General features: G+C 46.6%; 1 long non-coding RNA gene across 1 annotated transcript; it reads left to right on the top strand.

Annotated features, from left to right (window-relative positions):
• The first annotated feature begins 1,137 nt into the window (after positions 1-1,137).
• Positions 1,138-26,761, top strand: LOC144142246 (uncharacterized). Its single transcript, XR_013316928.1, has 3 exons — positions 1,138-1,414; positions 5,355-5,677; positions 20,305-26,761. It is a non-coding gene; the product is annotated as an uncharacterized LOC144142246 (long non-coding RNA).
• Positions 26,762-27,621: the final 860 nt, after the last annotated feature.

The following is a 27,621-nucleotide window of genomic DNA, read 5'->3' as shown; positions in this document are numbered from 1 at the left end:
CAATGAAGATTTTTGATACACATGACTGGTGTTCAGGTGAATAATTTGATGACAAACGTCATTGTCTCTTGGTGAAAAAGAAGCAAAATAAAGTTCGTCACGTTATATTATCGCTGCCTGGCAACAAAATCAGCACTGCTTTCACCCTGAACATGACCTTTAGTTACCGTGCATTGGCGTGTTTCTTTTTCTTTCATTCCAGCTTGTCAGCGACACTTGTACTCCTACACAACTACAGTTTTTCCAAAATAAATGTAGGTATACATTTCCTGGTACCATATAATAGGCTGCAATTAGAGTGGAAAATTTGTTTTCTGATTACTTGTACATATTGTCATTGCCCAAAACTAGGAAGGTAAGAGAAGAGGCGCATATGGGTGAGATAGGCACTAAACACCGTCCTATTTTACAAAAGAAAAACGTAAATTTGCTGCTACCAAGTAACACTTCGCACATCAGATTTTTGTGGAAAATTCTTTGCACTGCAGGAAATCTGGCGTGTGCAGGATTACTTGAGAACACTCCGGAAACAGTTTTCAGCTTTAACACCTGCAGCCGCACAGAGCAGGGATGATAAGTAAGGGCTTTTTCCAAGAGCACAAGTGAATATTTAAAAGGCCAGTTTTTTGGACAATATTTTAATGCCGCGGCGAAACCTAGGCCGTGGGCACACACCCTGCTCCTAGCCAGAGTTGCTACATTGAGGATTGAGATATGCGGCTTCAAATCTGCGAGATCGAGGTATCCATACAACAGCTGATGCAAAGCGCGACCAGGCCGAAAACGAAACTGACGGGCACACTTCCACCAGCTAAAAACTGCTCTGGACAGGCAAATAAGAGGTCTCTTCGATTTGGCCTGCACTTTAGCCAGTTCAGCGCAGACGCCGCCACTGCGGAACCGGTCCTGCACTTTTGTCGTCTGCTTCTGCACCTCCTCCTGGGAGGTGCAGGGAAAGCCGTGAACTCATCCTGCACTCTCTGCACCGCCGGACTCGGCAAATCGTCCAAGGTAAATCGAAGAGAAAAGTGCAGGCGCCGTGCGCTGCATGCGAAAATCGAAGAGGCGAGTGCTCCACTACCTGAATGAGTGCAGCGAGTGCAGCCACATCGAAGACCTTCCTCGGGTGAGAAGGCGGATGTGATGTCACGTTTGCTCCCAGCGTTCCCGCGCGGTATGTTTACATTTTTCCGAGTGCTGCCTACACGGCGAGCTTCGCCGTACCGTTTCAAGTCGTCGCGTTCGACTTTTGCGGTCGACGCGAGAAATCGCAAACTGGCGATGGCTGTCGCCCTGTCACTCGTCGTTCAACAGCTCCAGCGTCTTCTGCCACTACGGCGAAATCCTCCCTGTTCTGTGCTACGGCTTTGCAGTCAGCTGTGGGCGTCGAACCGTTCACCGTCGGCCGACTCGGGTGAGCGCTCCTCTTTGGCGGGTTTGCAATCTGCTCGCATACGTTGCTTTCCGCTGGCGACAGTTATAATAGTGACGTTTAGGAAATTTTTAACGCCACGTTCTCATCGCTTTGCAGTATTGTCGCTGTTTACGCTGTTCTGCTCGCGTCTGTCGGCGATCGCGAGCTGTTGACGGTTTCTTGCACGGCTCAGAAAAACATCCTGATACATTTCTTTCGTTTGCATGCAAACCTATCTCGCCCATTGCGTTTCTTTGTCTGTTTGTCAATGTGGCGGTAATAACACCACATATGGCATCCTGTACGATTTTTGAAGGCCACGTGCGGTAATAACACCACATGGCATCCTGTACGATTTTTGAAGGCCACGTGCTTCTTGCTAACCAATGTTAATCTTGTGACGAAAATGAACTTAATCTTGTGACGAACTTAATCGTGATGAACTTAAATGAACTTAATCTTGTGACGAACTTAAATGAACTTAATCTTGTGACGAAAAGTACGATCTATGCGTGAAGTTTAGAGCGCGAAAGAGCGGTTTTGGCAAGGTTTTCGTGTGTGCGTGTGGTTCGCGAGGGCGTTGCAACATGTTGTTTCAGTCTGTTGCACTCCCTTAGGGCACCCAGTAATTTTGCTTGCCAGGTGTGCCTGCCAAGGGGTGCTTACTTCGTTATGTAGTTTCTTACTTAATAGTGAAGCCACTCGGCGTTCAATAGCTGATGGAAATGCAGCGGAAACGACCCCGATGACAATGCAGGTCAGGAGCATTGCTTGTGTGGTCTTCTCTGTCGTTTGCCCTTCTTTTCAGTAATCGTAGATTATTGATTTAAAAACTGCTGCGTGGACGTTGTTTTGTTCTTCTTGTTCCACATTCCTTGTAGCATCTCCTGACTGCAGTCACAGTGCCCCCCCCCCCCCCCAGCCTGCCTGCAGCACTCATCCGGGCACTCTAGTGGGAGATGATGTGTGCAGGCCACTTGTCATAACCTAACGGGTTTCCACCCATGCCTGCACTTTGTAATCGATGGCATACTTTAGATCCACCGCTGCATTCTCACTGTATGTACATTTAATGCGGTGGTTCACAGTAACGCAGTCATTGATAGCCATGACGACAGCAGCGTGTGTGGTGAAAATCAAACTCAATTATTTAGGGTTTTGTCAAAACAAAACCGACCTTATCTACAGATACATTCCAGCCTAACACTTTCAAGTACAAGTCCTTCAGCAAGTAGCAAAACAGGGAAGAGGTAGGCATGTTTCATGCACTATTTATTTACTTCCTTCGGGTTTACTATCAAAAATTTAGTAAAGGGTGCATCAATTTTTTTCGCACTTAAAGGTTTTGATCATGATGTACCAACTACTTGAACTCACACATTGAAAAGTGGGAACATTTTTTTAACACGAGAGTGTTTTGTTCCGGGATTCACGAAGATTTCGTTTACGTCATATCAGTCACGGAAGTGACGCCAATACAACGGAGCAAGCAGCCTATAAAGGGCGCACCCCTGCACACTTGAGCTTCTTGTGGGGAAGCAACCTTTAGTACTAAAAAGTACGTTATACTTTGGGCTATTCATTTTCGGGTTTTATATTTTAACAAGAAAGTGTTTTGTGCCATGATACACCAAGATTTCACTGACGTCATAACCGTCACGGAAATGATGCCTGTACAACTTTGCCGAAGCTACCTGCCAGCTAGACGTCGCTCGCCAAGCACACCCACAAGACAGCCACCGTCCCGCAAATCATGATCAGTGGCAGATTTCGCTGCACATTTCACTTTCGTGTTTTACCGATTCCTACAACAGGAATTAACCAGTTTTTCTAATTGACATTCAGTGCGGGTGAGGTAGACAAAACAAAAGGACCATGCTGCACTTCAAACTAATTAACAGAGAATCAAGCTTCTTCCCACTACCGCGATGCCTGTAGAGTTGAGCAGGTTCATGCGGTGATGCCTTGTCTTAGGTGTGACAACAGCCACTGGCAGCACAGAAATCACGGTGGCCCTGCTCTTTAGTTCAGGGCTGGTCTTTCTATGCTGACGTCAACATTCCAGTGTTGGTTGGTCCATGGGGGGCCTTGGTCAGTGTTTCCACTTTAGCCTGCTCCATACAGCAGCCCAAACACATTTACCCACTGCGGTGGCTCAGTGGCTAAGGCGTTGCGCTGCTGAGCACGGGGTCGCGGGTTCGATTCCCGGCCGCGGCGGTCGCTTTTCTGATGGAGGCGAAAAGCAAAAATGCCCGTGTGTACGAGATTTCAGCGCACGTTAAAGATACTCAGATGGTCAAAATTAATCCGGAGCCCTCCACTACGGCGCGCCTCATCGCCTGCGTTGCGTCGGCGCGTTAAACCCTACAATCAATCAATCAAGCCCAAAGACATTTCCGGCGTTAACTGCACAATGGCAATATTTTGTTTTAACTTCTTGGGGCTCTTACATGGGAATGATGATGAGCCTAGAATTATGCTTGAACCAGCAACGAACGTAGCTGTGATGGTCTCCTTTGCATGTTTGAAAGAAGCTGACGGATGCTTTTCATTTTTGTACAACTACCACACCTGTTGTGTCACCGCTGTTCTTTCGAGAACACTCCACAGACTGTGGTTTAAAAAACACTACTTCTAAGCTAAGACTAATTTTGAAGCAAGCAGCACTACTTTTGAATTGGAAAGTGAGCTAGTCTAACCTTGCTGGTGAAGTAAAATATGTTAGAATGGTTTCTGATCTCTTGATTGATTGATTGTAGGGTTTAACGCGCCGACGCAACGCAGACGATGAGGTGCTCCGGAGTGGCGGACTCCGGATTAATTTTGACCACCTGGGGATCTTTAACGTGCGCCAAAATCTCCTACACAAGGGCATTTTTGCTTTTCGCCTCCATCAAAAAAGCGGCCGCTGCGGCCAGGAATCGAACCCACGATCTCGTGCTCAGCAGCGCAACGCCTTAGCCACTGAGCCACCGCGGCGGGTTGTTTCTGATCTCTTAATTGAAATGCTGCGGAGGACCTGTCACTCTTTTTTAATAACACAGTTGCGTTTTCACACATATCTCTGCTTCATTTTCCAGTCAGGATGCTCTCTCCAAAAAACATTTCCAAAACGCTTGCAAATGCTCGAAATCCCAGTTGGCAAGCCCACAAATGAAGTTCTCACCTGGGAGCTTAGATAAGCATCAAACCTACTGAATCTGTTTGCTTTGATAACCGTTACAGCTTACTGTGTATTTGTGTGAATTTTGTATAAATTTAATCATCAGAAACGGTATTAAGTGGTAAAAGTGCTGCACCAGTTGCATCAAGGCAGACTGTAGATACGGTGCCAAAGGGCCATTCGGGGGTATATTTTCGGAACGACTGCACTTTTGCAAAAAATGTACCTTTGGAGGCTCGTGTGTCTGAAAAGCCAAAAAAAAAACAACAACAGAAAGGAGCTGTCATATATAAAAATTGTGAAGCTAAAAAAGTTGCTATAATAATTCGAAATGCATTGGGTTGTTTGAAGTGCATAGCTGCAGGCTAAAGTGATTGTCATTTGATGACATGCTTCTTTACTGCTCTTTATTTCTGAAATATCCATCTATGTGATGGGAAGTAGTAGCTTTAATGTTAGGTGCAATTTTCTTGCATTTCATGAATGCAAACTATGGTGTCTGAAATGTCAGTAACATAAATCCAGTTTACTCCAAAATTAGTGTTAGAATTAAAAATACTTCACACTTTAGGGCTTGATGGAGGGTGTTTCTGTGAGGTTGTAATTGATGCATGTTAGAGTACAAATTGGTTTATACAATTGCTGCAACAGTATATCAAAAATCTATCGTACACTGACAACTTCACTATAAAGTTGTTTTGATGGGATGACAGTGTTCTGAAAAAATGCACTTTCGGTGGGAAAGCAGTAACCAGATGTGATGACAATACGGCGCAGGGGATAAAGGTGAACGTGAAGGATTGTTGAGCGGCAGAGGCTGTACCAGTTGGAGCTTGGAGGTGTTCCACACTGGCCAGGTGAACCAGCGAGAACACCCGTCCATGGATTGATGTCCGTGCTGTTCCACTGGAATGCCTGCAGCACCTGTCGGCTCACCGATAGCCTCGATGGCCGCTTGTTCTTGCATCCGTGGTGTTTGCTGAGCTTCCTGTTCCACTAGCCCACTCATCGAGGTGCCGCATCGTCAGGTGGACCGCCATGTCCATGCCCCAGTGCCAAAGTCGCAGTGGACCACTGGCTACAAAGTGCTCTGCTGAAATGTGAGGCTATTCCGTTGTTGACCTCATATATTTCTCATCTTCAAAAACATTTTGGAACTTGGACACGAGCCATTAGATTTTATCTTATATATATATATATATATATATATATATATATATATATATATATATATATATATATATATATATATATATATATATATATATATATATATATATATATAGAGTAAAAAGGGGCGCAATAAAAACGTAACTTTACATCGACGTTTCGAACGGGGACCGTCCTTTATCAAAAGTAATATCTTACAGAATGGAAGTGGTTCCCTTGAGGTTCCCGGGGGCGCTGACATACGTTTAAGACGGAAAGCGATGAGGAAGAGGGAAAAGGGCATTGAAATATGAGAGAGAAAGCCAGCAATAAGGAAGGACAAACTAGAAAAGCATAAATAAGTGAGAGAGGGTGATGGAAAGAGGCGATTAAGGGAGAACTAAAGTGAGAGAGAAAGGCAAACTAAAAAGGTATAAAGGACTGAGAGGATACGACAGACAGAAGCTGAGGAGCGAAAGGGGACACATAATTGCGTGGTCGACAGGAGTGGCGAGTTGTAAACGCCCGCGGTCAGCGCCGGCGAACAATATGCAAGGGGGGGGGTCATACGTGTGCTCGCTTTGAAGGCTCCGCATGTTGGGGTCCCGTGTTTTTGTCGGTCCTCTGAGATGTTTCCCCATCCACCTCCCCCCGCCTTTAATCTTTAGCTCGCGCCGGCGCCAAAGCCGTAATGCGTCTGCCTGTCCGAGAAACCTGAGAAGAAACAGGCCGCCCCCAGTCGCGCCGGCGACTAGAGGGCTAAGCTGTTGGAAAGTCGAAGTGAGAGTGATGATGTCTCGCCTTGGCAGCGACAAGTCTTGCCGTGGCGACAAGAAGGCTAAGCTGTCGGAAAGACGAAGTGAGAGTGATGACTCGCCTCTTTCCATCACCCTCTCTCACTTGTTTATGCTTTTCTAGTTTGTACTTCCTTATTGCTGGCTTTCTCTCTTACGTTTCAAGGCCCTTTTCTCTCTTCCTCATCGCTTTCCATCTTAAATGTATGTTTCCGCCCCCAGAACCTCCTGTGCTTGAACTGTATATAGACCACTTCTATTCTGTAAGATGAAGCTCTTGGTACAGGACGGTCCCCATCCGAAACGTCGATGTAAAGTTGTTTTCGAAGTAAAGTTATGTTTTTATTGCGCCTCTTTTTACTATTTAACCTTCACTAGCCTAAGCGTTTATTTTATATCTTCAACTATGGCTTTTGAAGCTCCTGCACTAAAAAATGTAACCAGGTACCCCAAATACGTGACAACCGCTATGGTTGTCGGCAACTCTCAGTGCAAGCACCTCTTCAATCATTTTGACCCCGGACGCAAGGGAGCGCTGGCGTTTCTCTCTAAGTCAGGCACCACCATCGAAGATTTGTCCGAGCTGCTGGAGTTCGTGCTGCAGATGGTGACCACCCTGATCCTGCACGTTGAAACGAACGACATCGCCAAGGGCCCGGCCAACGCTGCATTTGAAAGGTACTAGAAATTGTTGGTGGTCATTCGACATCTGCTGCCAAATGTGAGAGGCATCTACGTGACGCTCGTGCTCCCACGGAGCCAAAATTGGCGGCGATGTAACCTGAACCAGCGATTCGTCACCTGCTGCAACTGGGAGGCTGGCAAGTTTAATAACCTCTAGTGGAAGCACTGCCGGCACGTGAAGGGCGTCTTCTACCTCGACCACGAACTGCAATGGATTTCACCAGTGCATGCGTTGGCGGCCGATGGTCTGCACCCTAGTTTCGAAGGTGTAGTCATAATGGGAAGCTACCTGCAATGGGAACACAGGAGGGCACCACCTACTTGGCTGAACGAACCAGTGACCTCGCCAACAGAACAACTGCAGCCGGCAGCACAGCGACCACCGACACCCCCGCCTTCGGCGAACATCGGAACCACCCAGACTGTCGTCGGAGCATGCGAACGGCAGCAGGGCAAGCCCCGCACCAACCCCGCCTCCACAACTGTACCCGCACCAGAGCAGTTTCCACCACTACCACCCCTACCTCCGATCGTCGGTGCTATGCAGACTGGCGCGATGCCGCGCTACAACCTCTGAAGGGCATACAAGGACGTCATCCAGGCCAAGCAGTCCAACTGACTATCTATCACCCCAGGTGAACCATCTGTTAACACAGTTCCTAAGAACTTTTTGAGAATAAGGAAGGTTGTTGAAAAAAGAGTTAGGTTTGAGTGTCATGCTAACACTTTAATCATCTATGAAAAATCTGATGTTCCAAAGGGTCTCCGGCTTCATTTAGAGCCGGCTACATCCGACTTTTCACCTGAACTTAAACAAAAATGGAAAGATACCCTGCACGAGGCGTCTAAAAAGCTACTGCACCATGTGATTCAGCATAACCGGTCCTACTTACTGTCGCTCTGAAATGAGGAAAACAAGCTCACCAGAGACAATCCCCTAACAGAAAATGAACTCCGCCTCTTGGAACACTTTATGCAAAACAAAGAGCGTGAGCTTCAGAAAACAAAGCGTAAAAAGCTCTGTCGTGACGGCGTAGACTCCACTGCTGACAGCCGATCAGAAGCAGCCTCGACATCTTCGTGCGCTGGCCATTCTATCATACCCCAAACTATTGACAAGAGTGAAGACCCTATTGTTAACCTTTCAGATGTAGAACTATTGGAAGAACATAGAGTTCTTTCCAAATGCCTTAACTTTTGCCCTGCTACAGGCTCCGTCAATGGATTTCAGCTCTACAGAGACATAGAAAACTTTGCTAGATCCTTAAGACTCAGTGAATATTTCCTGGACAAGCCGCGAAACACGGATGGCGAAGAAAAACTCCCATCTAGTCGTCAATGGACGCCTCCGGCGCAAAGAGACAAATGCCTGGATATCTATATTAGGGCAGTTCGTGATGTTTTGTCATCATATAAGAATCAGGCCCCCTACCACAAAAACTTTTCCCGTGGGGAAGAAAAGGCACTGGAGGCTTTGAGCACCCCTACCGAAATAATAAAGCCAGCAGTCAAGGGAGGAGCGATAGTGGTTATGAACCAATCAAGCCGAAGCCCAAAGGCAACTCGATAACGCTTCTTTTTACAAACTATTGCTGAACGACCCAACTCCTCACTTTAAAGATAAGATAAAGGAAAATCTGGACCACCTTGTGAAAGAACAAAAAAAAAACTGAAACGGTGGCGCAGTCTCTCTTACCACTAAGTCCAGTACCTGGGAGGTTCTATACTCTGCCTAAAATGCACAAAGAGAACAATCCAGGATGACCGATCGTGGCTGGCATAGGCACAGTATCCGAACACATATCCAGTTTTGTCGATGGCTTGATACGGGACATACCGTGCGCTCTCCCCTCCTACATTAAAGACACCACTCATTTCCTTGCCCAAACAATTAACCTCAGTATACCTGAAAACACCCTTTTAGTGACCCTGGATGTAGCCTCGCTATACACAAACGTCCCTCATGAAGATGGCATAAATGCAGTAATACTTGTTTATGAGGAAATGGAGCCGCTTAACAGATCAATTGATATTCGGACGCTTGGAGAACTCTTGCAAATAATTCTAGTAACAAATAACTTTGAGTTCAATGAAAACCAATATGTGCAAATCAATGGCACCTCTTTGGGCACAAAGATTGGTCCCAATTATGCCAACATCTTCATGGGAAATTGGGAAAACAAATTCCTGGGAGACTACCCGTTAAAACCGGTCTTCTATAAGAGATTCATTGACGACATATTTCTGATCTGGCCTCATGAAGAGGAAGCTCTCCTTAACGTTTATCGGAGCGTTCAACAATGTCCACAGAGACATCAGGTTCTCTCACTCGTACTCAGCCTGTAGCATAAACTTTTTGGACGTCACGGTACAAATATCTGGCTGTGGACTCACAACATCACTTTTGAGAAAACCCACTGACCGACACCAGTACCTAAACTTTCACAGCAGCCGTGGTTGCCATTGCAAAACCGGAATTCCTTACAGCCAGTCCATCCGATTCAAAAGAATGTTCCAACCCTCAGGACTTTGCCACCAACTGTGACCAACTACGTAAAGATTTAACCCGCCAACAATATCCTCTTCCCGTGATAAACGATGCCATTGAAAAATCAAAAAAACACTGGACAGACGTGAATTAATAAGCAGCAGCAGCAAGGTTCGAACTGGTAAATCTCGAACCAACTTGATTCTAACATACTCGCCCTCCGGCCCTAACGTAAGAACAATCTTGTGAAAACATTAAAACATCCTTCTGGAAAGTGATCGAATGCGACGTGTCCTCCCTGAACTGCCCCACGTTGTATTCAGACCTGAAAAACATCAGAACTTCAAAAACTGAAACTTCCCAATTTCTAGGCTTTGAACTATGCAACAAATCGCGCTGTAAGCTTTGCCCCATGATGCAAAAAACGCTTCTTGCTTAAAGCACTGCCACTAGCTTCTCCTTTCAAATATGCGGAACCTTCGATTGTGACAGTGCTAATGTGTACTTTCTTCAGTGCACTGTATGCAGCGCACAGTACATAGGTCAGACGGAAACACCACTGCGAGTTCGAATTAATAACCACAGATCCCACACCAAAATGCCGCCTCATCTCCCTGTCTCAAAACACGTCATCTGCCTGGGTCACTCCTTTGACAAATTCATGATGACCGTGCTAAAATCGAAGTTTAGAACACACCACGAAAGATAGATGTTTGAATCATTTGTAATCTACAAATTCAACACAGTTGCAGGTGGAATAAATGAACAAGAGGGAATTTTTTCATTTTTGTCTTCGTGATGCACACATCTGCTGCCTTTTTTACTGACACACACAACATAAGAGTTGGTAGGTGATGGTGATGGCAAAAATCTGCTCATTGTAATTATGTATAGACATTGTGTTCTTTAGGAGTTGTTCGTGTACACATGTGTATGTATAAGCACGTAATTGTTTCTATACGTTATTCTTCTTGAGACCATTGATAATGTTTTGTTTCGCCCCGTGTACCCGCGCATCAAAAAAATTTTTGTCAATGTTTAGTTTGTTTTATCAGCCACTCATTGATTTCGTTGTTTGGGTTAATCGGCCGAGTCATTAGTCATTTTACTTCTTTCCATGGCCACTTGGCATTTGTGCGTGTTGGCTTTGCCCTTCTCCCTGTTTCCTTTTTTCTTTGTTGTACCTGCAGTCCTGTTTTTCCCCTCCCTGTTGACATACTATTTTCGCTGCCTCTGCATACAAGGCGATTCATGTCTCCCTACTCAGACATCATCACTCTCACTTCGACTTTCTGACGCCTTTCCCAGGTTTCTCGGACACGTAGACGCATTATGGGTTTGGCGCTGGCGCGAGCTAAAGGGGAAAGGTGGGGGGGAGGTGGATGGGGGAACGTCTTTGAGGGCCGACTTCAAAGCGAGAACACGTATGACCCCCCTTGCATATTGTTCGCCGGCGCTGACCGCGGGCGTTTACAACTTGCCATCCCTGTCAACCACACAATTCCGTGTCCCCTTTTGTTTCTCAGCTTCTGTCTGTCGTATCCTCTCAGTCCTTTATAACTTTTCGGTTTGCCTTTCCTCACCACTGCCTCTCTCTCTTTCTTTAGTTCTCCCTTACTCGCCTCTTTCAATCACCCTCTCTCACTTATTTATGCGTTTCTAGTTTGTTCTTCCTTAATGCTGGATTTCTCTCTCACGCTTCAATGCCTTTTTCTCTCTTCCTTATCGCCTTCTGTCTTAAACGTATGTCACTGCCCCCGGAACCTCAATTGCTTGAACTGTATATAAACCACTTCCATTCTGTAAGATATTACTCTTGATAAAAGATGGTCCCCGTCCGAAACGACGATGTAAAGTTATGTTTTCGAAGTAAAGTTGTTATGTTTTTTATTGTGCCCCTTTTTGCTATTTATTGCAGGCTTGTCCGAATATACGGGGGCTTCGAAAATATCACAGTATTCGAATTTGCTTCGACCCGAATTTAAAATTTCCGATATTTCGAAGTATTCAGGGTGAACGAATATCGAAACAACGTTCAAGTTTCGGTTTTGATAGGCAAGCCGCAGTGCCATTTACATCAGGCCTACATCTCCACTCATGGAGGAAAGAAAAGGTTAGGAGAGGCCCTGACGTCACATTTGTGAAGCCGAGTGCCGCCATGACTTGAGCCCACGGAGCCCAGCACTCTATCCCATCATCCTTTGGTGTCTCCGGTTTGATTTGACTAACATGGCGTCGCCCTGCCCTCCCGCTTCGAAGTGAAAACAGCTTCGTCGCTGATTCCTCGGTGCGATATCATGTTCTAAGCTGTTGATTTCGCCTTCAATTTGCCCATTCTAACCCTCACCCAAAGTTTCAATCGAAAAACGGCCTTCGTTTTTGAGATAGAAGGACGATTTTTCAGCTCTTAAGCCTGGCAAAGTAGCGTTTGTCGTCGTCATAGCAACAGGCTGGCGGGATGGTGAACGTAGACGCCTCCGACGGCAGAGTTTTCAAACTGGCCTAATCTGAAAACGTTTGTCGTAGCGACTGCGCTGGTTTGCAAGCGCAGCGAGGCAGCCACGTACCAAGCGCCTTAAAAATTTGTCCGTTCTATTTGCCCACATTTGGCCGCCGCAGTTGTAAACAAGTAAGCAACATTGTCCATGGGCTCAAGAAAAATGACGTAACTTCCTCCACACTTTTCGCAATGCATTGAGATGCTAGGGGCCTCTCCTGAGTATTCTTTCCTCCATGTCTCCACTACATGTGGAGCCAAGACAAGCTAAGCCACATTCAGAATGTTGTCGTAGCCTTTTTAAGCATTAACCGCATGGAGCGTTTTCTGCTCGCGAAAACGCGCTGCACACGCCACAGGCGCGCTAATGCTGCTGCGGAGCCACCCGCACACTGCGGGCAGTGCGGCAGGTGGCGGCAACATGGCGGCGGCTACGGCCGCGAAGTTGTGTCGGGAGCTCGAGCGACCGCTTCTGAGCGCTCTCTAAAATGCCGCTCAAGACACACACGAAGTTGCTTGAGCGGTAAAGGACCTTATAATGCGGCCGAAAACGGTACTATAAAAGATCATCTGCGCCGCTATCGAAAGCACCCATGCAATATCTGCCAGGGTGGTAAGCCTAAACATCTCTGGCCGAGCCAGCTAGCTGTGTCGAACGCTTCGAAACTGCTGCCATGAGGCGCGCACGTCCCCATTGGCGAAAGTCACCAGGCTCCTTCCACTGCTGCGCGGAACGCACGTTATTTTCTGAGCGAGGAAGAAGGTGGCGCGTTTTTGCATGTGATTCGTGCGCGTCGGTGTTGCGCCTGCGATTTTTTGACGCCCGCGTCAACGATTACGCGCTAGCGCAACCTTCTTCCTCGCTCAGAAAATGACACGCGTCGCACGCGGCAGTGGGAGGAGCTTGAAGACTTGCGCCAATGGGGACGCGCGTGACTCATCGTGGCAGTTTCGAAGCGCTCGAGACAGCCGGCTGGCTCAGCAAGAGATGTTTAGGCTTACCACCCCGGTAGATATTGCATGGGTGCTTTTACTAGCGGCACAGATGAAGTGTTGTACTACCTTTTTCGCCCACATTATAAGCTCCTTTACCGCAAAAGCAACATTGTGCGTGCCTAGAGAGGCATTTTAGAGAGCGCTTAGAAGCTGTCGCTCGAGCTGCCGACACCACTTCGCGGCCGCCGCCGCTGGCCACGCACAGCGTGTGGGTGGTTCTGCAGCAGCGTCAGTGCACCTGTGACGTGCGTGGCGCGTTTTGACGAGCAGAAAAGAACAGTCCGGCCGTTCCTGGAGAAAGGGGAACAAAGAGGGAAGAGAGAGCCCGTACGTCGCCGTCGCTCGCTCGGCGGTCGGGCGCTTCGCCGGCTCGGTCGTATCACCTGCCGGGCCACGCTGGTCCATTGATAAGAGCCGAAATTTTTCCCATTGCAAACAATCCTATTTCGCGGGGACTTATCAGAAATTTGCATTATTCTGAGATTCGTATCACCCAGAAACATATCATCAAGATTGCACTGTATAGAACTTTTTTAAGAAGGTCCCGCCAGTCCTGGAAGCTCAGTGTCTTAGTAAGAGGAAGCTCAGTGACACCTGACAGCTATTCGAATTCGCTTCGAAAGTATTCAACCCTAAGGACTATTCACTTCGAACTCAAATATTACTATTTGCTCAAGCCTACTAGTATTTAACCTTCACTAGCCTAACTGTTTATTTTATATAATGTGCAGCAGTGGCATAGAGGTAGAGCATCCGCCTCACATGCAGAGGGACCGTGCTTCGAATCCCGGTGCCGGAAGACAATTTCCACCGGATTTTTAAAAAAATCCGCGTTTTGATTTAATTGCAAAATTAGGCTTGGGGTCCGGCCTGACCCCGGCGACCATTGCTGGTAAAGCACTCCCTCACCAGAGCAGGATGGGCCCCCTGGTGTAGTAATGGCCACAACCTCCCGTGAATATGCCAATTAATCCACGGCCCTCAGTCTCCAGTGGCTGCAAAGCAACTGACCAAGGCGGCGGTCAGACCTGTGATGCAGCAGAGGGTGCTAAGAATCCCTGGAGCCGGACTGGCTGCCATCGGAATCTGACACTGGCAACGTTTACACGAAAACTTTAGTGAAGCAAGTCTAAAGGTGTTTGAGGAATTAGAGGGCATTAAATGGGACATCATAGGGCTTAGTAAGGCTAGGAGGACAGGTGACGCCTTTACGGTGCTGAAAAATGGCCACGTCCTGTGTTACCGTGGTCTAGTGAACTGAAGAGAACTGGGAGTGGGATTTCTAGTCATATGCATAGCTGGCAACATGACGAATACTGTAGCATTAACGAAAGGGTAGCCAGTCTTGTAATTAAGCTTAATAAGGGGTACAAACTCAAGGTGGTACAGGGCTGTGCGCTTACATCCAGCCAGGACGACCACCTAGTTGAACGCTTCTATGAAGATATATAAAAACTGAAGTAAAAACACAGTATACCGTAGTTATGGGAGCTTTCAATGGTAAAGTAGGCAAGAATCAGGCTGGAGATAAGGCGATCGGGAACTATGGTCTGGGCTGTAAAATAGCAGGGGGGACCTACTAGTCGAGTTCGCAGAACGGCATAATCTAAGCATCATGAATATATTCTGCCAACGGGAGAGCTGGAAGTGGACGTGGAGGAGCTTGATGGGGCGCATAAAAATGAAATAGACTTCATATTATGCGATAACCCTGGCATCGTGCAGGATGTGGAAATGCTCAGAAGGGTAAGGCATAGTGACCACCGTATGGTAAGATCTCGAATTAGGCTAGATTTGAGGAGGAACCACAACAAGCTAGTACGAAAAAAGATGACTAATGAGCTAACAGTAAGACGTAAAGTTGAAGAATTCAGGATCACGCTGCAGAACCGATATCCAGCTGTTACCGAGGAAGCAGAGCTTACGACACGGGAAGCCAGCTACAATCTTACACGCATTATCACGGAGTGTGCAGTGGAAGTCGGGGGCACGATGGCTAGACAGTGTGCTGGTGAACTTTCCCAGGAGGTGAAAGATGTAATTAGGAGATGGCAAACCATGACAACCTCCACTCCGGCTGACACAATAGAACTAGCGGAGCTTTCAATTCAATTCAATTTCTTTATTTTCCCAGAGGTTCCTGAGAAGCTTCCTGGGCTAAAAGCTGTTTTACACAGCTTGACGGAGCCCAGGAAGCCTTTACAAGACAGCAACGGTGGAGCAGTACGTACAGAAAAAAAATAAAAAAGTACAAACGATACCAGAATGAAGAACAGAGAGAAATACAGGGTATACAACTTCATAACAAACAGAATTAACTTCGATGCAGGATTAAATACACACCTATTGTACGAGAAACACAGTTAACCACATAGTTAATTAAATAAACACTCGTCAAACTGCTACTAAGAAATCTAAATGACACACGAAATATATCATAACATTAAACATATCAAACAAGCTATACACGCGAGCAGAGCAACATCAATTTACATGCTTACAAAACATTCGAAGTTAATCAATGAGCGTAAGACAGCTGACATATGGAAGTATAATAAGCACGGGATTGAATGTGCTGTAAAGAATGGAGGCAGCCTCAAAACACTGAAGAAACGTGTAGGCATGGGGAAATATCAGATGTATGCACTTAAAGACAAGCAAGGCAATGTCATCACACAGTAGCTGAGGAGTTCTATAAAGATCTGTACAGTAGCCGGGCCATCCAGGCTAATGTCTAAGAATAAAGTACTTCAGAGGCGATAGACATCCCACGAGTAACGACAGAAGAAGTCAAAAAGGCTTTGAAAGAAATGAAAGGTGCCAAAGCACCTGGTGAACATCAGATAACAGCAGACCCCTTGAAGGATGGCGGAGAAATTGTACTTGAAAAAGTGGCAAACCTGTACACGCAATGAATAATGACCGCAAGTTTACTGGAATCTCGGAAGAACGCGAACTTTATCCTTATCGATAAGAAAGGTGACATGGACTTGAAAAATTACAGGCCGATCAGCTTACTGTCAGTCGTCTACAAGGTACTTGCCAAGGTAATCGCTAACCGAATTTCTGCATCCCTACATTTCAGTCAACGTAAAGTACAAGGAGGGTTCCGTAAAGGTTATTCAACAATGGACCATATTAACTACCCCCAGCCGCTCCGACCTTCTCCAACGAAGAGGAACGCCTATGGCGACTCACCCAGACATACGTACTCCCCTTCCGATATCGACTTCACCTAATCTACCCTTCTTTGTACCCCACCCCTTTGTGCCCCGACTGCGGGTCCCTCGATACCCAAGACCACTGCATGTGGCAGTGCCCCCAAAACCCATTCCCCCCTTTCACAGACGGAGAGCACTGGGCGAAGGCGTTGTGCAGCTCGGACCGTGAGGTCCAGGCTAAGGTCATCCAGCGAGCTGCAATGGTCACCGGCCGGTTACCACCGCCGGTCACCCGCCACCCAGACTAGCCAAATGGGGCTCAAATAAAGTTTTTCTCTCTCTCTCTCTACACGATCAGTCAGGTGATAGAAAAGTGCGCGGAGTATACTGAACCCCTATATATAGCCTTCATAGACAATGAGAAAGCATTTGACTCGGTCGAGACCTCAGCAGTCATTCAGGCCTTACGGAACTAGAGTGTAGACGAGCATTATGTAAGAATACTAGAGGATATTTACATTGGGTCCACAGCTACCATCATCCTCCATAAGGAGAGCAGTAAAGTACCTATATGGAAGGGAATCAGTCAAAGGGACACAATTCTCCAATGTTATTCACAGCATGTTTACAAGAAGTATTCAGAACATTGAATTGGGAACCGGTAGGAGTAAGGGCTAATGGAGAATACCTCAGTAACCTCAGATTTGCTGATGACGTTGCCTTGCTAAGTAACTCGGGGGACAACTCGGCGAGCAGTGCAACGGAAGATGATAGGTGTAACATTAAGGGACAAGAAAAGAGCGGAGTGGGTCAGGGAACAAATGCATGTTAAGGACATATTAGTAGAAATTAAGAAGAAATGCATGTTGGCGGGGCATGTAATGTGAAAGCAAGATAACCGTTTGTCATTAAGGGTAACAGAGTGGATCCCTAGAGAAGGCAAGCGTAGCAGGGGGCGGCATAAAGTTAGATGCGCAGATGAGATCAAGAAGTTTGCAGAGATATTGGTCGCAGTTAGCACAGTACTGGAGTAATTGGAGGTTAATGGGAGAGGCCTTTGCCCTGCCGTGGGCGTAGATAGGCTGGTGGTGTTGATGATGATGATCATCTGTTAGGTCTGTCATTTTCCCACCACCCCATTAACGTGTTATACGACTTTTGATCAGTTATACAACTGCTGTGTCAAGGCCCGTGAAGCCCTCTGTGTCTGCACAGTTCATAAGTGAGGGTCACGTTTACCAACCTGCTCAGTTATATCATTACAGTTTAGTATGTTGAAATACACTGCTTTTATAGCTTTTCAGCATTCTGTTTCCGGCTGAAAATGCCCCTTCTGACTAGGACATAGTTTAGCGAGTTTTCACAGGTTAGATATTCCAATAAACAGTTGTGGTTTGCCCTTATGGCCCCTTTAACCACCTCTGACAGCAGCTGGGACGGGAAAAGCTCACGAACTGGCACTGTTTCTGCAAGGACCCCACCTCTCTTGACCTAGCCAATGCAGAACTCGACAAATTGACATCAGAACTGAATGCGTTATACTGAAACTGTACCAATATCCTACCTCTTACATCAACCACGCTGGGGGTCGACTCACACTTGAAGCACTTGCTGGGAGCATGATGCAGCCTAGTGAAGAGATGGAAAACCGGCAAACACAACCACTTCCTCAAATGCACAATAACTGTCATCATGCAGCAGGCTGGCAATACGCACTGACTAACTTTTTTGTTATGGCAGAGAAAGAAACGGCCGATTTTCAGAGCTTCCACAAAACTATTTTTCCTCTTGAGCTAGAGGACACTTATAGCCTTGCTATGCATGAAATCGTAGCTTATAGATGCTCTTCCAAACACCTAACAGCAGTTTTGTAAAAGGTACAATTATGTACAGTTTATTGGTCAAATAATCAGAAAAAAAATGCAGAGAAAATGTATCAAAAAATGTATATATAGGCGATTGCAAATATTTTAGAAATTTTAAGATATACAAGCTGTTGCTACGTTCCTTGACTATGATTCAATATATAAATCAACGCTGTACATCAAGTTTTGAATCTTTCCGAGCCCGTCAACCTAGCGGAACTGATGGCTGTGCCACTCCTCGAAGCCACTTTAGGGTAAATTGGTGTCTAAAATTTTTATCAAAGCATACTTTTTGTATTCTTTCACAAAATCCTTATCACCTCAGTGGATAAAGACAAGAAAAAAATTCAGCGCTCTTGAGAAGCTTCGCGCATCAGTGTAGCGCTAATCTGACAGGAGCGCTAGGCTATCTTGGAGGTGATAATGCAGCACGGCCCGCTAAATTCGGCAAAATATCCCCGCTATACATTGTTCAGACCCTACACATCAAAGTAAAATCGCAGTCGTCAGATAGAAAGTACGTTTTGTTTATAAATACAGCGCAAAGTAAAAAACGAACCTACCTGGCTACACTTGTTGAAGTGAGGCATTTGAATGGGAGCGTCTTCATCAGAACTAAAATCTAACGAATCCACATCGTTGGTGGAGTCATCACTGCCGCGGGGGTAACAAAAAGCAGCAGCTGCCGAAGTCCCGGCCACAGCTATACTTTTTTTGGAGCAGGCCATGAAGCGGATGCCATTTTTACAGAACTCACTGCTATCGCGGGTTCAAACTTCACTCTAGGCGCGGGCTCCACACGTGAAATGTCAACAAAACATAATAAAATCGAAAAAGGAGTTGTCAATAATTACGCCAGATGGCAATACTTGCCCGCAAAGTGCCGTTTTTAGCTTTCGCAGGACGTTTAAAATAACCAGAGCTCCGTGTCCGATGGATTTTGGCGCCTTAATGAAAGAGTCAACCAGTGCTCCTTCTGCGATCAACTATATAGGAGCCACAATGAGCACTAAGCGCTTATGACACGTACTCCCCCATTTGCTGGTCTTCAAACCTTCAAATATGACCATACACCAGCAAATACAGTGGCAAATGCACAACCACACGCGACTCCTGACCCATCTCCTCATCACAACCGGAGGAAACGAGACCTGTTCAGACAAACTCTGCATACAGTGCCCACACGTTCTTGATATTGTTATGTGGCGGCAGTGCAAATGAAGCGGGGTTGATAGTGAAGCATCCTATTTACATGATGTTGACCATTCCCATGACAGTACTGATGCCAGCTATGTGTAATGCACTGCTACTGCTTTTTCTGGGATCTCATCTGGCACTACGTGCTGCTGTCAACTTTTCTTTCTTGTAGCACAGCCCCCACGCTGAAGACAACCACTCCAGTTAGGCTCTGATGTATTGGACGGATATGGGGAAGATGAAATGAGCTACTCAACGGGGAAGTCTTTGCCATCATTGCTTTGTTTATTTCAGCTGTAAAACTCCGCCTGAAAGGGGCACGCTGACATTATTCTTCTTTGTTTCCACCCGCATCGTGGTGCTTTTGCCACGTTGGCTTGAACGGGCTGTTTGCTGGACGCTTCGTTAGGCAGCACTCTGCAGTAAACGAAATGCAAAGGGTTTGTTTTTAAGTCGTTTGTGTGAGAATTTTGTGTTTTAAGCTGGTGGGGCAGGTTCGGAACATATTTATTTACGTTCTTGACGTACGAAAATTTCTCCGCTGATGCTGTAGTCTAGGTACACAGTGCAATGCCACTGATTTGAGGCAGACGCTGAGAATTACTAGAGAACAAGGTCCATTTAACCGTTGAATGGCTGAGCCTCTTCGCCCTGCATTCTTTGTGTATCATGGATGATTTTACCTTGTGTTGAATCTTCCACTTGGGTATGCTCCATCATTATCACCATGGTGTTTATGATCCTGTTATTAAAGCTTATAACCCTGTTCCAGTCAGCTATGGCACCGAACCCTGCGGCCTGTTTTCTCTTGCCTTAACATTTATTGCTGGCCTACCCGGAGCCACCTGGAAAAATGGCTGATAGTGACCGCATACCCTTCATTGACTCCTTTGAAGGCACCAACACTGCCGCTCCTACGCTGGCCTCGAGGGAAAAGTGACTAACAAGACTTGACTGACACCGGGCGTGGCCATCCCCGGTGCACCGACGAAAACCGACCACAACTCTCCCACCTACACAGACACGCCACAGGCTGTCCGGTCCACCATGCTTGGCACAGACTGTACTGCTATCGAAGAGCAAGCTGGTGAGCTGAATGCTCTGCTTGCGTTGTGGAACCATTTTCGTAGACTTTGAAGAGGCCATGCAGACAAAATACAAGTTTGTTGTATTGGAAAGATTTCGGGTTTTATAGTTCCCTCAGCACTTGTCCGGCTGCAAATGATGCAAAGGCTGCACATGCGCTAAAGTGGTTCCCCGACTTTCATTTAAACTTTCATCTCAATAAATTTGGAAATGAAAAGCCTGACGTGTATTTCTGATTGTCCCCCTTTTATAGGAAGAATATGGCCGATAAGAGAGCTGGCAAAGATTATTGTAACAAGACAATGTAGTTCGCATGAATCTTTCTCTCCTGTACTTGGCGTTCCAGGTATTCGCTTCGATTCGAAAATATTCGCTTCACTTTCAAATTATGCGAATGAAGTAACTGTTTCATTTGTATTCGCTTCGGAGTTAGGGGTTAGGCATTGCGCTTCGCTTCGTATTCGCTTCGAGGGGTTAGGCATTGCGCAAAGCTTTATAACGAAGAGTATCTAGACACTTTGGTCTTTGCCGTCACTCATGACAATGATGGGCTGGTTGAATCCTGGCCAGAACAGCGATGCTGTTGACACCATGAAGGAATGTCGGAAGCCACTGGATACTCACGACGAATCTGGGCAGGGAAACCGCCTCGTCTGGTCATGCCGGCCGGTGTCGGCGGATCATTGGCTGGAAACATAACTGGGGATGTGCCCGTTCATGGTCCACCTGAACTGGGGTGGGCGATGCTATCCAGGAGCCTTGGAGTGATGTTCAGGACGGCAGAATGCTGAGGGACCAAGATGGGGATGAAAACTGCAACCTTCACCAAAACGTTACATGGTGGCAGGACAAATGGTGGTTCATAGTGAAGCGTTTTATTTACATGATGTTGGCCATGGCACCTCCTACGCCAGCTACGTATGACACTGCTTCTTTCTTGGGGACGACACCTAGCGCTATGCACCACTGTGAACTTTTTTCCTTGTTGTAACATTGTCATAGCAAGGCAAATCCATGGCTAGACACTCCGTTCATAATGCGAGAGCTTGAACAAGCCTTCACCCATAACACTATGCTGGGCAAAGACAGAATCACTAGGATTCTCCGCAACCTGAACAAAGAAACTCGCGTCTCCATCCTCACAGTTTTTGACAAACGTGGGGAAACTTGCATTTTACCCCTTTAGTGGCATCACTATGATATGATGCTCATACCGAAACCACACAAACCAGTGAACATAGACAATCGCCATCCCATCGCACTCACATCGTGTCTGGGCAAACTCTTACAACACGTTGCACTACCGCCTCACGGAATACTTGGAAGACGATGACATGTACCCTGACACCATGTTCAGTTTCGGGACCACCTGTCTGTCCACAAAAGTCGTGCTGGTACAATTGAAAGAGCAAGTAATTGACCATTTAAGCAAAACGCACTCCAGTGCACTCTTGGGCTTGACTCGACGTTCTGGGTGCCTTCAAGACATCATCCACTAAGTCATGCTCTAGGGCTTGCAAAAGTTGTTCGTGGCAAGGCCACGTACAACTTCGCACTTTCCTTTTGGGTATCACAGAAACCATTCGCCTGGGATAGATGCAATCAAGCCTGTTTTTACATTTGCCAGAGGTGCTCCCCTAGGATCAGTCATTTCTCCCCTACTTTTTAATGTTGCCCATTCGGAACTTCCCGCCAAGCTTTACTGCATCCCTGACCTCCCTCATGTGTTACACTGATGGCCTAATGATCGGTACGAATACTGGACCAGCTGGACACTACTACTACTACTAAGTGATTCGGGTGAAAAGGAAAGGAAGTGCACTAGGGATATTGAGCCCGGGGGGGTCTCACCAGCATACAACCCAGTGCGGGGGGAGGGGGGCTGAAAGATTAGAGAGGAGAGAAGGGGTGATGAAAGAGATAGGTAACCTAGGAAAAGAAAAGCGTGGAGCCTCTATATAGAGCTAAGCGAAGAAGCAGCAATGGTGCGGACAGCGTCTACAGGCGCTTGTTGTGACCGGCGGCCTCCAGGTTGACGATCAGGTGGCGGAAGACGTCACGGCAGGTGCCGTCGGGGTCTGTTGGGAACAGCAGGTTCTCAAGGCGCTGGTAGGGCAGCCCAAGACGGTGGAGCGAAGTCTGCAGCACTCCTCGGTGTGCTGCAAACTCTGGGCAGGAGTATAGCAGGTGCTCCAGCGTCTCGGGCTCGGGACAGTGGGCACAGGTGGGGGAGGCGCAGCGGCCTTGGCGGTGCAGTCAGGCTGCCACGTCACAGCAGTTGAGCCGGAGCCAGAGCATCAGGCTGCGAGCGTCCCTGCTCAGATGCCCCGGGAGGACCCGAGGGGCCTGGCCACTCACCACTCGGTGGTCTGGGTGCATGGTGAGGGCCACTCGGGTGAGCTGCTGGCGTGCGGCGTCGTACGCTGCGACGTCCCGGGAGATGGGAGTGTCCTGCTGGTGGACACCATTGGCCTGCTTCCAGCTAACAATCGATCATTCGGCGGAGTACCTAGAACAACAAGGCGTCACATGCTCTCTGAACAGATCAGCATTACTCGTCCTCCGTGGACGCACCTGTGGTCCACATTCTTAACCTACATACGACCCATCCATCATTGTCGCCTCAGTTCCCATTCCGCGAATGACCACCCTCTGAATCTTTGGCAACCTCTTTCACGCTGACAACCCGGGTGCCGCGCTCCTACCACAACTGCACTTCATTGTCATGCAGCTTGCACACATTACTATCTGCCACATATGTATGTACCTAACGCAGCAGTCTAAGAGACAACAATACGTGCCATATCGTCCAAGCACTGCTGACCAGCCACATACCTAACGGCACCCAATTCATTCAGCTGAAGCGACAAGAACAAAAGGTAGACACCCTCAAATGGAAAGCGTACGATGTACTCTCGGACAATCCACATTCTCCGCAGACTGCCTGCGACAGCTCGGTCTTCACAACACACTCTAAGGGCTTTTAGAGGCACAGAGAGCCCATGAGAGGGTCCCTCGGCCCCAGAGGACACATGGTCATAACCAAACTGCGCTGCACTGTTGTGACAGCACTCGATCCCCTTCAGGGATCCCTCCTGGCATTTTGGCTCACATTACCATAGCACCCATCGCACAGCACATGCACCCGATCTACAATTCCAACCAGTGACGGGACAGAGTGAGTAATATTGAAACAACACATAGGCAATCCAGGCACACAGTACATTGATGCCGCGACGTATCAGCACCAACAAGCGCATGTGTTGATCGCCGTAGTGTTTACTGGAACAACCGTGGTGTCCTCATCTACCACAGGCACCGATACCACAGTGACCTGAGCGACAGCCATCACTCTAGCGGCTACGACAAGCTCGAAACATGCAGTCACCATTCTTACTGACTTTCAGCAGGCCTGCCGTAACTATCAGTCAACAGAGTCTTGTCGTTCACTTTCACTAAAACTGCCTCCACGCGATAACGACTCCTTTCTATCCGCGTAGTTCAGACCCCCAGGTCATGCCTTTCTCCCAAGGAATGAAGTGGTACACCCTGCAGCGATACTGTACTCTAGGTGTTCTGGAACCAGTGAAGCAACTCGAATCTTTCTTTCCCTTAAACTTCCAGTACCCAGCATATACACTAACATACTCTGCCATTACTTCCGCTCGCCTTGTCTCCGTGCCTCCACAGCCATCAAGCAACACTATACTCGGTTACAACTTAAGAACGGCACCGAAGTTGCCGCTGTGCCTCATCACCACAGCCGGATGTCACTCCGCGCAGCACAAGTAGCGCGTTACTGGGAATATTTTGAACATGGCACGAGCCGTTTTTGTATCTTTTTGGACCTAATATGCTTATAAACTACTGCAGCGATGGCAAACAAACTACGTGAGAAAAGGCAGACGATATCACGCATTCGTGGCAGTCTCCTTTCAAAACGCGCGCGCCCGTTGACATCCGGGTCCGTCGCTTAGGCGGAGTGATACTGTACATGAGCTGGTGCCGTTCTTAACTTGTTCCCGAGTATAGCAACACCTGCCTATGGCACTTGCTTCAAACACAGACCTACTTCAACTCGACTGTCCTGCACCACATGTTCCCCATGGCATACCCATATGAGTTTCCAAAATGCCACACGCCCACTACACCTTACACTTTGTGTGGGAATGCCCCGACCACCCTGACCTTTCTTTTCCCCCTCCCTAGAGTAGTGGGATTGTGGGCTGACCAGTGCCCGGCTTGATGATCAGGTTAATACCCCTGTCACACGGCAGATCTAATGACATTTAGAGCAAATGTCATTCGCTCTAAATGTCATTAATTCGGCGCTACGCGAGAATACCGAATGACATTTGAGGCGAATGGCATTTAGCAGCTAACTGAGGTCCCGGACCTCGGTTAGTGGCCAAATGAGTAGCCTCGACAGCAATGGTGCATCACTAGGCCCAAAAATTCAGTAATAAACCAAAGAATACTGTTTCTAAAAACTGTCAGTAAACTTATATTTTCTTCTTTGTGTTGTTGTTCAAACAAAGAAAGACAAGCAAGTACTAACAAAAAAAAACTCGTCCCCAGTGCGCGCGCTACCCTGATACGGATTTTCTTTTACGGACTTGTCTCGGCTTGGGATGTCAACTGATGTCACCTAAGCCGGTGGTTTTCTTATTTTTATTATAAAAATGTTCCTTTGTTACGTTTTTTATGAAATATGCGTGAAAACATTCTAGATGTGCTTGAAATATAATTTTGAGGTTTCGCGAGCCCGCTAATTGTCACCGCTATCACAATCAAATGACATTTGTTTCGCCGTGTAGACCCACGCGGCCGGACCGAATGTCATTAACAGCTAATGTCATTCAGTTTGAATGACATTAGATTTGCCATGTGACAGGGGTATAAATTGATCTCCCGGGCTAGGGCAGCCTGCCACTTCGTGCGGCTTGTTGTTCTAGGAAGATTCCACCCACCTTTCTTGTTATTTTGTTTTTTCGGGTCCAATAAATGTTACTCAATGGCAACACTGCACATCTTTCCATGAATTGAAACGTGTCGGGACAGGTCAGGAACCACTTGTAAACTGTTGGTGGGGATTCCCTGGTGTAATGATGCACACCTGAGGGCAGTATTACTGCTTAAGTGGTGTTATGCATTTTCTCCATTCAGCATTCACTGGCAGCATTGTTTAGGGTACTAAATAATTGGCGACATAGCTGCTCGTTTCGCTTTTAACGTATTAGGGAGACAGTAGTCTTCTACCACCCCTGCAATAAAACTACTTTATATTTGAATATAAGGTGAGGTTTTTGTCCAAAGTCTGTAGTATCAAAGTCATACCCCGCCTTATATTCGAAGCTGAGTATATATAAATGGCGATTTTTTTGACTGTCCCTCACCTTATCATTATGACCGCCTTATAATCATATAAATACGGTACCTCTCCTTTGTACCCCAGCCTCTTATCACACTCTTCCCCTCATGGTGTCGGTTCTCGTGTGATAAACAAAGGAATAGTTTGCTGAATTCAATACAATTTTGCAGCCTTTGTACTGCTGGGAAGCCATCTGTTTGGGCCTTTTGGTACTGTTTCGCTTGGCGTTTGAGCAACGACTACCTGGCTTCACCGCAAGCACTTCGTGGGCTTTTCGGTCTAAGCATTTGTTTTTAACCTGTATTTTTTAAGTTGTTATCGCAAAAATGAATGACCACGAGTTTTTCATTAAAGGAACACACCACATACCACTTAAGTATTGATGTTTTGCCTGAAATATGCCTAATGCTTTGCTTCGGCTTAACAGTGTTGACATATATGGAGTGTTTCACAATTTTTTTTCTATATAAAATTCCCATTCAAGTGTTCATTTTAACTTCTGACATGTGGCTAAATCGAGGGACAGATATATACACAGGCAGGCAGACATGCAGACAGACCAAAATATTCAGGTTTAAGTAGCCAAAGAAACACTATCGTCTTAAAAACTACTTATAGACCATGTCCCTTGCACAAAAAAGAAATTTGCATGCTTTGCTGCAAAAACATTTGTAGCCTGTAAGAAGGAAAAAATATACTAAGTAGGGTGTCTCAGCTTAACCATAAAGGCTTTCTAGGCCCGTGAAACCCTCTTATAGACGTATTGACAGCAATTGTCAAAACCCCACTTTTTGAAAGCTGTTAGGCATGTTTATTTCCAAGTCATGCTGGAGAAAGATACTCGCACAGTATGAATAGTTTTTACAGCAAGCAATATGTTAATTCACGTTTGTTTTACTCACTCATTTTAGGCGCAAGCCATGGTGGAGACAACACAAGTTTGAGAGGCCCCGGATTGCACGGCGCATACCAACCAATGCTGCTTGACCCTATTCTGTGCTCATATAACCTTTGTGTTCACACCACATTTTAGTTCGAGGGTGTACCATGTTTGTTGATTAGGCTTTGAACACACTTCTATACTCCTCGTTATTTGCCTTTGGAATGTCATTTAAAATACCTCCGTGCCTTTCTGTGATAATTGGTCAGAATTTTTTCCTTAAAAAAGCAGTTTAGGCATCAGGACTGATTGATTGATTGTGGGGTTTAATGCGCCGACGCAACGCAGGCGATGAGGCGCGCCGTAGTGGAGGGCTCCGGATTAATTTTGACCACCTGGGGATCTTTAACGTGCGCCGAAATCTCGTACACACGGGCGTTTTTGCGTTTCGCCTCCATCAGAAAAGCGGCTGCCGCGGCCGGGAATCGAACCCGCGACCTCGTGCTCAGCAGCGCAACGCCTTAGCCACTGAGCCACCGCGGCGGGTAGGCATCAGGACTGAAATATTATGTATTATTATTGGCATTATTCTGCAATTCTCTTTGTATTTTTATAATAGTAAGGCTAATGTACATATATTGCATTCAATTGTGAAATAGTTCTTTTCTTTGGTAGTCATTGTTTCATTAGTGAACTTTTATACGTGCATAAAGTTCCTTATTATGCACACTTCGGAACGTTTCAATTATTTCTGTAATACTTATTTACCACAATCTTTGTAAACAGTGTCGCGTGTTCTGTTCTGTCATGCAAGTCGGAATAAGCACTACAACAAATTATAAAGTATCTACCCTTTTGGTTGTACTTTTTCATGTC

Source organism: Haemaphysalis longicornis, unplaced genomic scaffold (genome assembly GCF_048455015.1).
Source record: "Haemaphysalis longicornis isolate Haplotype H1 unplaced genomic scaffold, Haemaphysalis longicornis Haplotype H1 scaffold_6, whole genome shotgun sequence".
Lineage (NCBI taxonomy): Eukaryota > Metazoa > Arthropoda > Arachnida > Ixodida > Ixodidae > Haemaphysalis > Haemaphysalis longicornis.
Note: the sequence above shows the minus strand (reverse complement) of the source record. Positions and strands in the feature narration are given on the sequence as shown.